This window comes from Chrysemys picta, chromosome 25 (genome assembly GCF_011386835.1).
Source record: "Chrysemys picta bellii isolate R12L10 chromosome 25, ASM1138683v2, whole genome shotgun sequence".
NCBI classification, from domain to species: Eukaryota; Metazoa; Chordata; order Testudines; family Emydidae; genus Chrysemys; species Chrysemys picta.
The window spans coordinates 10,560,540-10,570,563 of NC_088815.1; the positions used below are offsets into that span (position 1 = coordinate 10,560,540).

The 10,024-nt window shown below is 50.0% G+C and overlaps 1 long non-coding RNA gene across 1 annotated transcript in view; it reads left to right on the plus strand.

The window, feature by feature from the left end:
• The window catches only part of LOC112059585 (uncharacterized), a 37,252-nt gene extending 27,704 nt beyond the window's left edge, over window positions 1-9,548 (plus strand). Inside the window, exons 2-4 of the long non-coding RNA XR_010594921.1 lie at window positions 4,138-4,199; window positions 5,533-5,744; window positions 6,572-9,548. This is a non-coding gene — a long non-coding RNA (uncharacterized LOC112059585). The remainder of the gene's footprint in view (window positions 1-4,137; window positions 4,200-5,532; window positions 5,745-6,571) is intronic.
• The last annotated feature ends 476 nt before the right edge of the window (window positions 9,549-10,024 follow it).

A 10,024-nucleotide genomic window follows, 5' to 3' on the forward strand; every position in this document is an offset into this window, starting at 1 on the left:
AGGGAAACAATAGCAGCAGTTATGAGAACGGTCAGGCCTCACGCCTTTAGACTCCCTCGTGGCAGATTCGTTTGTAGGCTGACTTCAGAGCCTGCCCTTTCTGCGAGAGAGGTGTTTGTTGGGTGTGTTTCGGGGACCTGCTTCAGTCCATTCCAGTCGATGGTCCCAGGCTGACAGACCCAAGAAACATGGCTTGTTTTGGAGGGATGGGAGTTGGGTGGCGAATATGTGCCTAAGGGCAGGGAAGGTTGTGGAGAGGTCCTTGGCTCTGGTAGAGTAATCCACCCACTCGCTGGCTAACCATCCCCGCCAGAGATAAAATGAGTTCTGGTAGCACCAGAGGTTTACCTGCTGCTTCACACAAAGATAAGCGAATTACAATGGAATTACATACAGGGCCTGTGATCCTCGCAGGACTTTAACAAACGAGTCTTCCCTGCCATCCCTGTGTGGTAGGTAAACATTGTTTTACCCTTGATTTACAGAGGGGGAAACTGAGGCATGGATAATTTAAGTAACTTCCCTGATGCCTCAGAGCTGGAAATTCCTGGCTCTTCGGCCTGTTCTTATTTCACACCTCTCTGTGCCATGGGTTTTATCCCTTGGCTCTTAAAGATGTTTCAGAAGAGCGTTTGTTTATGCCTTTGCAGATATAATCAACAAAACTTCCTGCAGAAGGTACCCCTCAGAGCCTCTTGGGTGCATAAAAACCTAGATATGTAGATCCTCCTACAATAGTTCATTCCTCCTCCATAAAGTATTTGACTCAAGCGGTGGAGGGGGGGTTACATACATATTTGGGGCACGTGAAAAGAAGACTGCGGTGGCATTACCATAAGCAGGGATGAGCCTTGGGGAATACCGTTCCCCAAACAATCTCCTTGAATGTAGAGACTGTCATTCGTCAGAAGGAGAGCGGGTCACTACTACCCATTCCATTTTCCTTCCCTCCCTGCAAGATTGTCCCAATTTTAATGGATGATATCTTGTCCCGCAAATCTTGTTTGGAAGATGTTAATAAGACTCTAAGGGTACGTCTAGACTGAAAAAAAACAAGCCCACAGCAGCAAGTCTCAGAGTCCAGGTCTACAGACTCTGGCTCGCACTACGGCACTAATAATAGCTGTACGCTGTAGACATTCCCACTTGGGCTTCAAAACCCGGTGGAGCAGTCGGCCTCAGAGCCAGTGTGGGAACATCTACATGGCTATTTTTAGCAGAAGCCCTGCAAGCCCAAGTCTGTAGACCTGGGCTCTGAGACACACTGATGCAAGGTTTTTTGGTTATTATTTTAATTTTTTTTTTTACAATATAGATGTACCTGCTGTAACTCTTGGTCCAACTTTGTAGCATCAGTCCCACGGTCGGATAGTGTTTCAAGGCATTGTCATTGCATCGTGATGTGCCAGCGTGCCACAAACTTTATGAGGGTGAGATGCATGAGTTGTCTCATTGCCCAAACTTGCACAAGTGGCAGGCAGAGGTTAAGGGATAGATTTGACCTATGTCCTGCTTGTGATTACAGATCCTTCTCTCTGCTATCCCTACTTGATCTCAGGGAAGCATCCAATTTAGACTGTCACTGCACTTTTGGAGTGCCCCAGCCAAGGAAACAGTGCCTCCAGCATGCTTCCTTCGGGGGTCGATATCTCCCCCCGTGCCCTCTTCTTCCTGTTAAAGAGCCCTTACAGTTTTGTCCTTGGTACTTTTCTCTGTCCCTCAGAGACATCTCATAGGTAGCTTTCAACCTTGAACATCAGTCCTGTGCTGGTGACCCCCAACTCTACTGCTTCTCTTTATCAATCTCTGATTGCTCTCTGCCAGTCTTGATTGTCACCTTATGACTAGGTCACGTTACTGATAAATGGATCCGAAACTGTAGTGCACGTTCCTGGTGAAAAGTCCTCTTGATTCCATATCTCTGATTTCACTGTTGCTCTCCTGAACCTTGACTTTCCCCCCAGGGCCAGAAATCTTGGAGCAATCCTAGATCTTGGGCTCTAATTGCCTTCCCTTCTAAGTCTCCCTATTTTCCCATTGTGGTTTTCTCAAACCCTTCCTGTCTAGTCTGACCTCTTCTCTAGTCTTGACTTCCTCTTTGTCTCTTCCTGATGGGGGACTCTTCACACGAGTCGCTTTTTGTACTGCTCCCCTTTCCTTCCAAGCCACCTCCTTTCTTTTCCACCATCTTCCTTTTCTCTTTCACTCATACAATGCGCCCCAGTGTGATAGATGCTGTGATACTCCCTGTGCACTAGCTCCCACCTACCACACCTATTAATTGGGAACGAGAGAGACCAGGACCTGACAAGATCCACACACTGTTATAAGCTACACTCTTCCTGTTGTAACCAGGGTTGGGCATTTATTCCACTTCATCTGGAACCCACAAGCCCCATTGATTTGCATAAATAATAAGGGGACTAGTCCTGCTTAATCCTATTTTCCTCTCTCGGTTGCCTCACTTTCATTTCTCTTCTCCTGAACTTTATCCGGCTTCCTATTCATTTTTCTTTCCTGCCTGTTCTTTGTTTCTTTCCTCCAAGGTGGGTTCTGCTGGGGTTTCTCCCCCCCCCCCCCCCGATGCTGATTATCTAATTGTCCTTCCCTTACTTGCTCGGTTCCATCCATTCAAAGTGCCGTTCCCAGGGTAAAATCTCGCTCCCGTCACTCTCTGGTGTAACCAGGCGCAATAAACACCCTTTTCCAGCTGTTGCTCCCACAAAGGGTCCGATTCTGGTATCTTCCCAGTTCTGATTATCGTTCCCTTAACTGCCTGGTGTTCTAGCCATTACTGCCCGAAGGCCTAGCCTCCAACATCTTCCTAGCTCTCAAATGTGCCCAGTTCCCACTGTCAAGCCCCAAACTGCCTGGCTCCAGTGGTTACCCCCAGTGACCGATTGTTACTCTCCTGTCTGAGCTGCCGCTTCTATAAATGCCCCGCTCCAACTGTTGTTAGTCCCTGGTTCAAACCGTCATACCCATGGCAGGCTGGTTCCGTTGTGCGTCTCATTCCAACTGTCCCTCCAATATCTGTCCCACTCCAATTACCATGACTCAGTTTCCAACGGCCATTCCCATAACTCCTTGTTTCCAACGGTCCCTTGTTGGTCCTGGTGGCCACGGCCTTTCTTGGTACGTCCACACTGCAGCTGGGAGTGAACCGTGCAGCCCAGCAGACAGACTCATGCTAGCGCCGCTGAAGCTATCACGCTAAAAATAGCCATGTGGCTGTTGCACCATTAGCGGTGGCTCTGGTGGACCCAGCGTGTGGGGCAGGCTTGGACCTGGGTGGCTTACCAAAGGCTACAATGCCCACACTATTGTTTTTAGTAGGCTAGCCAGCACAAGGCTCACTCCCAGCTGCAGTGTAGACATTCCCCCGGCGTTCTCTCTTCGCCGCTCATAGGGAGATCATCACAAACCTCCTTGGGCCAGAGAGGCGAAGAATACGCCTTGGTCAACACTTAAAAATTAGGTTGACGTAGCTATGTTGGTCATGGGTGTGAAAAATCAGCCCCCCCCCTTGACTGACATGGCTACGCCAACCTACCCCCCCAGTGTAGACGCAGCTATGTCAGTGGAAGAATGCTTCTATCGCTATAGCAACCGTTGTTAGGGGAGGTGCTGTTCCTACAGAAAGGGAAAACCGCCATTTTGGAAAATGGAGGAACGGCTGTGTCTACACGACGGAGTTCTGCCGCCATAGCTACGGCGCTAGAGTCTCTATCGTGTGGCTGTGGGCTGAGTCAAGGTGAGAGCACAGTTCTGATTTTGCAGCCAGGAGCACTTCCACGGGGCAGAAATGCCCTGGGACTTCCTGGTCACAGGGGCTGGAGCTGGCTTTTGACCTGTGCACTTCACCTGGCTGTTGGGAGGCTATGCAGAGTTCACGCTGAAGGCGTGACAAGGAGGCACTCCCACCTCCCCCTGTGACCTCAGGCAAGTTACTTAACCTCGTTGCATCCCCTCCCCCCCCTCCCCCGCTGTAAAATGGGGGAGAGGAGAAATATTTTTTTCTCCCAGGGGTGTTGGGAGACTTGGCTATGTAGTTAATGTTTCTACATTGCTTTGAAGTTGCAAAGTGCGATGTAAGTTCTAAAACTGATTAAAATGACTATTATCTCTTATGCGCAGGTCCGAAATCCGAAGTTCAGGAGATAGCGAACACAAAAGGAACTTCCACAACCCCAACCCTGGTAAGAAAAGAAGGAAAAATTCAAATTTGCCCTTGTCCTATGACCTCTTGGGGCCGTTTGCTTGTCTCTCAGTGATAGGCATCTGCTTTAATGGTTCCTGCTCGACTATAAACTGCTAAAACAATAGAAGCATACATTCTTCAAGCAATTATATTCCTCCCACTTTCTCTTTTGCTATCGCTGTCCTAGTGCAGCATGGTCTCGTCAGTAGGGCACTGAATGAGGAGCCTGGAGATCCGGACTCTGTTCCCCGATCTGCTGGGTGACCTTGAACAAGTCAATGCCCCCCTCTGTGCCTCAGTTTCCCCTCCCACCCTTGGTCTGTCTTGTCTGATTTGATTGTAAGCTGTTTTGGAGTGTGGTACAATGGCACTCCAATCTCAGTTATGGCAGCTAAGCAATATAATACAAATAACAATAGGGCTGCTGTCCTTTAATTTATTTGTCTTCTCTGTTTTCTATGTCCCTCTCACCTCACCCTCTACAACTACTTTCCAACCCTTCCTCTTCACTTGCCTCTCTTCACTCCAGAATGTATCTTCCTTCTGGCTTCTTTTCTAATCATCTTCCCGGTCTCTTTAATTTATCTGACTTTCTCTCTCCCATCTCAAGGTCCTGTCTTGCCCCCAGTTGGCCCTAACGGCCACTATCAGCAAATGCCACTAACCATGCACTTCGGTCTCACTGTCTCTTGCTGGATGCTCTCTAAAAATACCACCTTCTGTTTGCCAACTCCGTTAGCCCATGCAGTGCGGGCCCCTCAAGGTTGTTCTGCTTGCTCCAAGTGTAATTTCCCAGCATTTTGTTTGTGGGGTGACTCTTTCTCAAGTGTGTTGTGTGAAGGGCGCCCCCTGCAAATAAATGAGAATGTGCTGCCCATAAACATGATCTCGGACGTATAGGCAAATTCAGAGCAATAGCAGTTGTCATCACAGCCTATATCCTTAGTGGCTAATTAGCATGGAGGCCCAGCACAGCATCTGTCTTCCCTCGCAGAAAGTGAATGCCCATGCCCAGGACCCAAAGATGGCCAGTGATTTGCTGTTGCCAAGCCCTTGTAAGAGATCCTCGCTCACACTTTCACTGGGCCCATCAAGATGTTGACAGACCTTTCTGGCTAACTGGGCAGTCTGGCTACTGTCACCTTTCTCAACCTTCCTCCATTTTTGACCCTTGCTTTGTATGTCTGAGCAGTTTAGATTTATGTTCCCTGCTCTGAAGAGCTACTGGGTCTCCTGCTCCTCTGGGAGAGGAGCCGAGCTCATTTTTGCCCTCTCAGAAAACAACTAATAACACCGTGTTTTAGAAATTTGCTGTTTGTATCTTGTTGCAGCTGTCTGCCCGAGACTAGCATGGAGAATGTCTCACCGTTTGAAGCCAAGGTCAGACTTTCAGTGCATTACAGCTGCTTTCAACTGGACTGGAAACATTTTTCTCCTTAAACAAGGAGTGAATGTGATCTAGTAGTCTGGGCACAGAAACCCTAATTCCGCAAACCACTTAATCACAGGCTTAAATCAGTGGGATTTAAGCATGTTCTTAAAGGTAAGCAGCTGCTTAAGTGATCTGTTGAATCAGGGCAGGGTGGGGAGTCAGGACTCCTGGGTCCTATCCATAGCTTGGCCACTGACTTGTAGCTTGGGCAAATACGTCCCTGACCCATTGTAAAATGAGCATGTTAAAGCTACGCCTTTTGTGTTACTTGCTTTGAGATCTACAGATGAAAAATCCTCTATAACTGAGGAATGCTCGATATCTTTTTTAAAACTATCTTTTAAACAACACATCTGTTCAGTAAGATGGAAGAGCCAGTTGAAATTATAATCCCGTCTAGCTATTTTGAACTACAGTGTGCTTTTTCACTCCTCGGTGTCTAACCGGGAATTGGAGCTGAGGTAGAATATAATTATCCGAGTTCGGATGCGGCCAGGACACCAGAGTTAACTTTTACCAAAAAGCGCCACGGGATCATTAAAGCCACAAGTAGCCCGGGCCTTCATTTAAAGTCTTGTCTGATAAGCACAAGCACCCTTTTGGCTAGACGTGACGAGGAAACAGACTGAAAGTTGGAAAGGAGACCACAAGGAATACTCAGGCCACAATGAGCAGGAAAGGAGAGGGAGGGAGGAGGGAATAAGGAATAAAAGGAGAGTTGGCCTGCGAAGTGAGAGAGGGAGGGGGAATAGAAAATAGAGACAGCTGGTATGTTATGATCACAAAGTCCTTGCCAGGAGCAACCTATCAGGGGAAAATTCAGCCTTCTGGCAGAACTACAGCAGCTAACTTGAATGTCTGTTTTAAGTGTCTTCGTTTAAGTGAAATCCCTTCTTCCAGACAGCCTAGAAAAGAACCCTATGCTAACTGTTTTACAGCAGCGCCCGAAGGTCCCGTTCAAGACCGGGATAAGAGACCGTCTCTGCCCTGAAGAACTTACAATCTAAGTAGACCAAGCGTGGGAAAGGGGCACAGACTGTATATCTACAGTGCAAAAAAACCCCAAAACAACTCTGCCGCAGAGCGTCTCCGAGCCCAGGTCTGCAGACTTGGGTTTGCAGGGCTAAAAATAGCCGTGCGGACATTCCCGTTCGGGCTGGGAGCTTGGGCTCTGAAATTTGGGGTGGGGGGTGGTGAGGATGAGACTTGCTGCCATGTAGACATACCCAGATAGGGGAAGGGACTTGCTTGAAGTCTGTCAGCCGGTCAGTGGCAGAGTTGGGACTTGAACAAAGTCTCCTGACTCTCAGTCCAGCATCCTAACTACTGAACCCTCCTGCCTCTGGCCGGCCCCAGGTCTCCAAGGCACCCAGGTAACACTGCTGCAAACCATGATCAGGTGGAGTGTTGTGGGGACGCGGGAGGGCACTTTAGGTGCCACTCCGCCAGTCTTTGAATGCAGGCTGAAGGAAGTGGGGGCCGTTTGGGTGAAGCAGGGCTCTTGGGGGCGGCTCCATTGCGGGGCTGGTAGAGAGTAGATAATAAACGGGTTGGGGGAGCTAGGAAAGCAGAACGGGGAAGCAGGCTCGTGTTCTGGACCCTGTATCGGAGGCTGCGAAGGGCTTGATGGAGCTGAAGGAGAGGGAGAGAAAAGGCAGGTCCATGGCTTGGGACTCCCCATGGAGAATTCTCCTGTTTCCCTCAGCTCCCTGCTGTGCCCCTGAGGTTGCTGGTCCCTCTTGCTGCGCTGGCTGGTTTTCAGCAGAGGGCAGTGTTGTAGTGCGTCTGGCCGACACGAGCGCCGGCTTCTCGGGTCCATCACAGGGAGAAACTCGTTCTAGGAATGGAAATAAAATGGCTTTTCTGCTGCCCCAGCCTCTCGTCTCACAAGGCTGCTGACCTGCTGTCCTTCGAGCTGGCGCACGCCCACCAAGCCTGCCAGGCAGCTCAGCATCCTTAGCCCTGCATCCAGAGGATAAGCGGAGGCACCAAGAGGTGGAAGTCAGTGGCAGGGCTGGGAGCTAGCTGGGAAGAGAACCCAGGAGTCCTGAGAACTAGGCAATGCTCTCTGCATCAAGCAGCCGCCTTGTCCTGCTGGGGCTGTCAGCGGGGGGGAGGTGGGATGCTGCGAATTGTTAACTGATAAAACTGTTAGCCAGATGTGGCTCATGGGAGCCTCAGGGGCAAAAGTGGCAGCTTGATTCCAGCACTGTGTTGCGCCTAAAAATACAAGTCGGCTTAGAGCAGGGCTTAAAGAAAGAAGTAAGACATACGGGGAGCCAGGCTATCTTCTAGGGCCCCATGGCAAAGGCTGCAGAGGGTTTGAGAGTGAACAGGGAACTACTGCCTGGGTTAGCCTCATTTCTGCACTCTGCCTCCCTTCTGAGGGGACGTGGACACCATGTCTGGGGCCCCAGGACCTGTTCCCTTCATGGTACGTAGCTGTCACTGGGCTGAGGGGATGTGGACACCCAGTCTGGGGTCCCAGGGCCTGCTCCCTTCAGGGTACGTAGCTGTCACTGGGCTGAGGGGACGTGCACACCCTGTCGGAGACCCCGGGGCCTACTCCCTTCAGGGTACGTAGCTTTCACGGGGCTAACAAGAAACTGGCCCCTCTTTGCATGGTAGATTTTACCCTGAAGGGCAGGTTTTTCCATAACTACCCTCTACATGGTTCTTCAACCTTCTTCTGAAGCAGCTGGTGCTGGCCACTGCCAGAGACCAGATACTGGGCGAGAAGGACCTTGGATCTGATCCAGTCTGGCCATTCCTAAGGGCCAGATCCTCAAAGGTATTTTGATTTCAGTGGGAGTCGCCTAAATACCTTTGGGGATCTAGGCCTAAGTTCCTGTGGTTCGCTGGCCATTCTTGGGGGATGTCTCCTCACATCATGGCTGGAGGTGCTCATCTCTGGAGGGCAGAGAGCAACGTCAGGATAATCCCAGTGTTACGCTTGGGCCCAGGAAACTGCATTGGCCTGCACCCTTTGCAACGTGTAACGACAGGGAACACGTGCTGGTGACACGACTTCGAACTCCGAGACCAAAGGCTGCCAGCCTTTGCCAGCAAAATCCCTGCGGCGACATGCCGTTGAGCCCCGCTTACGGGGCTGCACAGGGGACATACCTCGGGCTGTGCCCCAAGGCGCCTGCCGCTGTCATCAGCCTAATCAGTGTGACTGACTCACCTGGCAGCGGGGAGGCGGGACAGCGCATCAAAAGCGTACGGCGCCGCTCTCGGAGGTAAGATACCTTTTGAATTCCGCACAGCAGCTGTGCTGCCTGCTGCGCTTTGTGCCGGGATGCAACGGTGTCATTCTAGGGGCAGATCTCTCTTCTCTTTGATCCAGGCACCACGCTGCTCGCCCATTTCCATTTAAAATAACCCGTTTTGAAAAGCCCCTCCCGAGTGTTTCTGATGCTCCAGCCCCAGCTTTTTTGCAGCTCCTGGATGTGAGCATCTCCGTCACGCCAAGTCTTTCGGGGGAATCGTTATAAACGCTACCGTGGGCTGTGATCAGGCCTAACCAGAGAGCAGGAGGAGACAGGGCTTGGGATCAATGGAAGCAGCCTCCGGCGGAGAGCCATGCTGAGACATTTCAGCAGCCTCAGGGAGGTCCCTTCATCCCACCCGTAGCACAGCAGAAACGCGAGGCCCATGGAGGGATGTTAATGCAAAGTGGATGTTGACAGCCCGAAAGCTGCTCCTGCCCCATCCCGAGCTGGGCTCGCTCAGCCCAGCTACAGACACGGAATATTTCCGGATAAGCCAAAGAAAGTCTCTCACATCTCTAGAGCAGGAGGTACAAACCCGAACTGCATGATGGAGAGGGGAAACCAGGGGGCTGAAAAAGCAATGGAGAAATGAAATCCTATATTTGTGGGAGTGTGTTTGAAAGGAGCAACAAGGAGTCTGGCGGCACCTTAAAGACTAACAGATTTATTTGGGCATAAGCTTTCGTGGGTAAAAACCTCACTTCTTCGGTTTTTACCCACGAAAGCTTATGCCCAAATAAATCTGTTAGTCTTTAAGGTGCCACCAGACTCCTTGTTGTTTTTGTAGATACAGACTAACACGGCTACCCCCTGATGTTTGAAAGGAGACGTCTTTTAAAAAACTCATGCGTGTTTATGGAAAACGTTGTTGTTTTTCATGCACTGAAATGGCAGTTCAATGGAAAATGTGGATAACTGCTTCAAAAGTTTTTGTTGGGTTGGTGTTGTTTTTGGAAGAGGTCGGGTGGTGGTTATTTTTTGGGAGCTTTTTTGCAAAAAAAGGAAAAATTCCACCGTCAATGATGGGTTTTGTGGGAAACTTTCATTTTTGAGAAATTTGATTTATTAATTCATTTTTACCAAAACCACCTCATTCCGCAAATTTCAGCCAGCTGT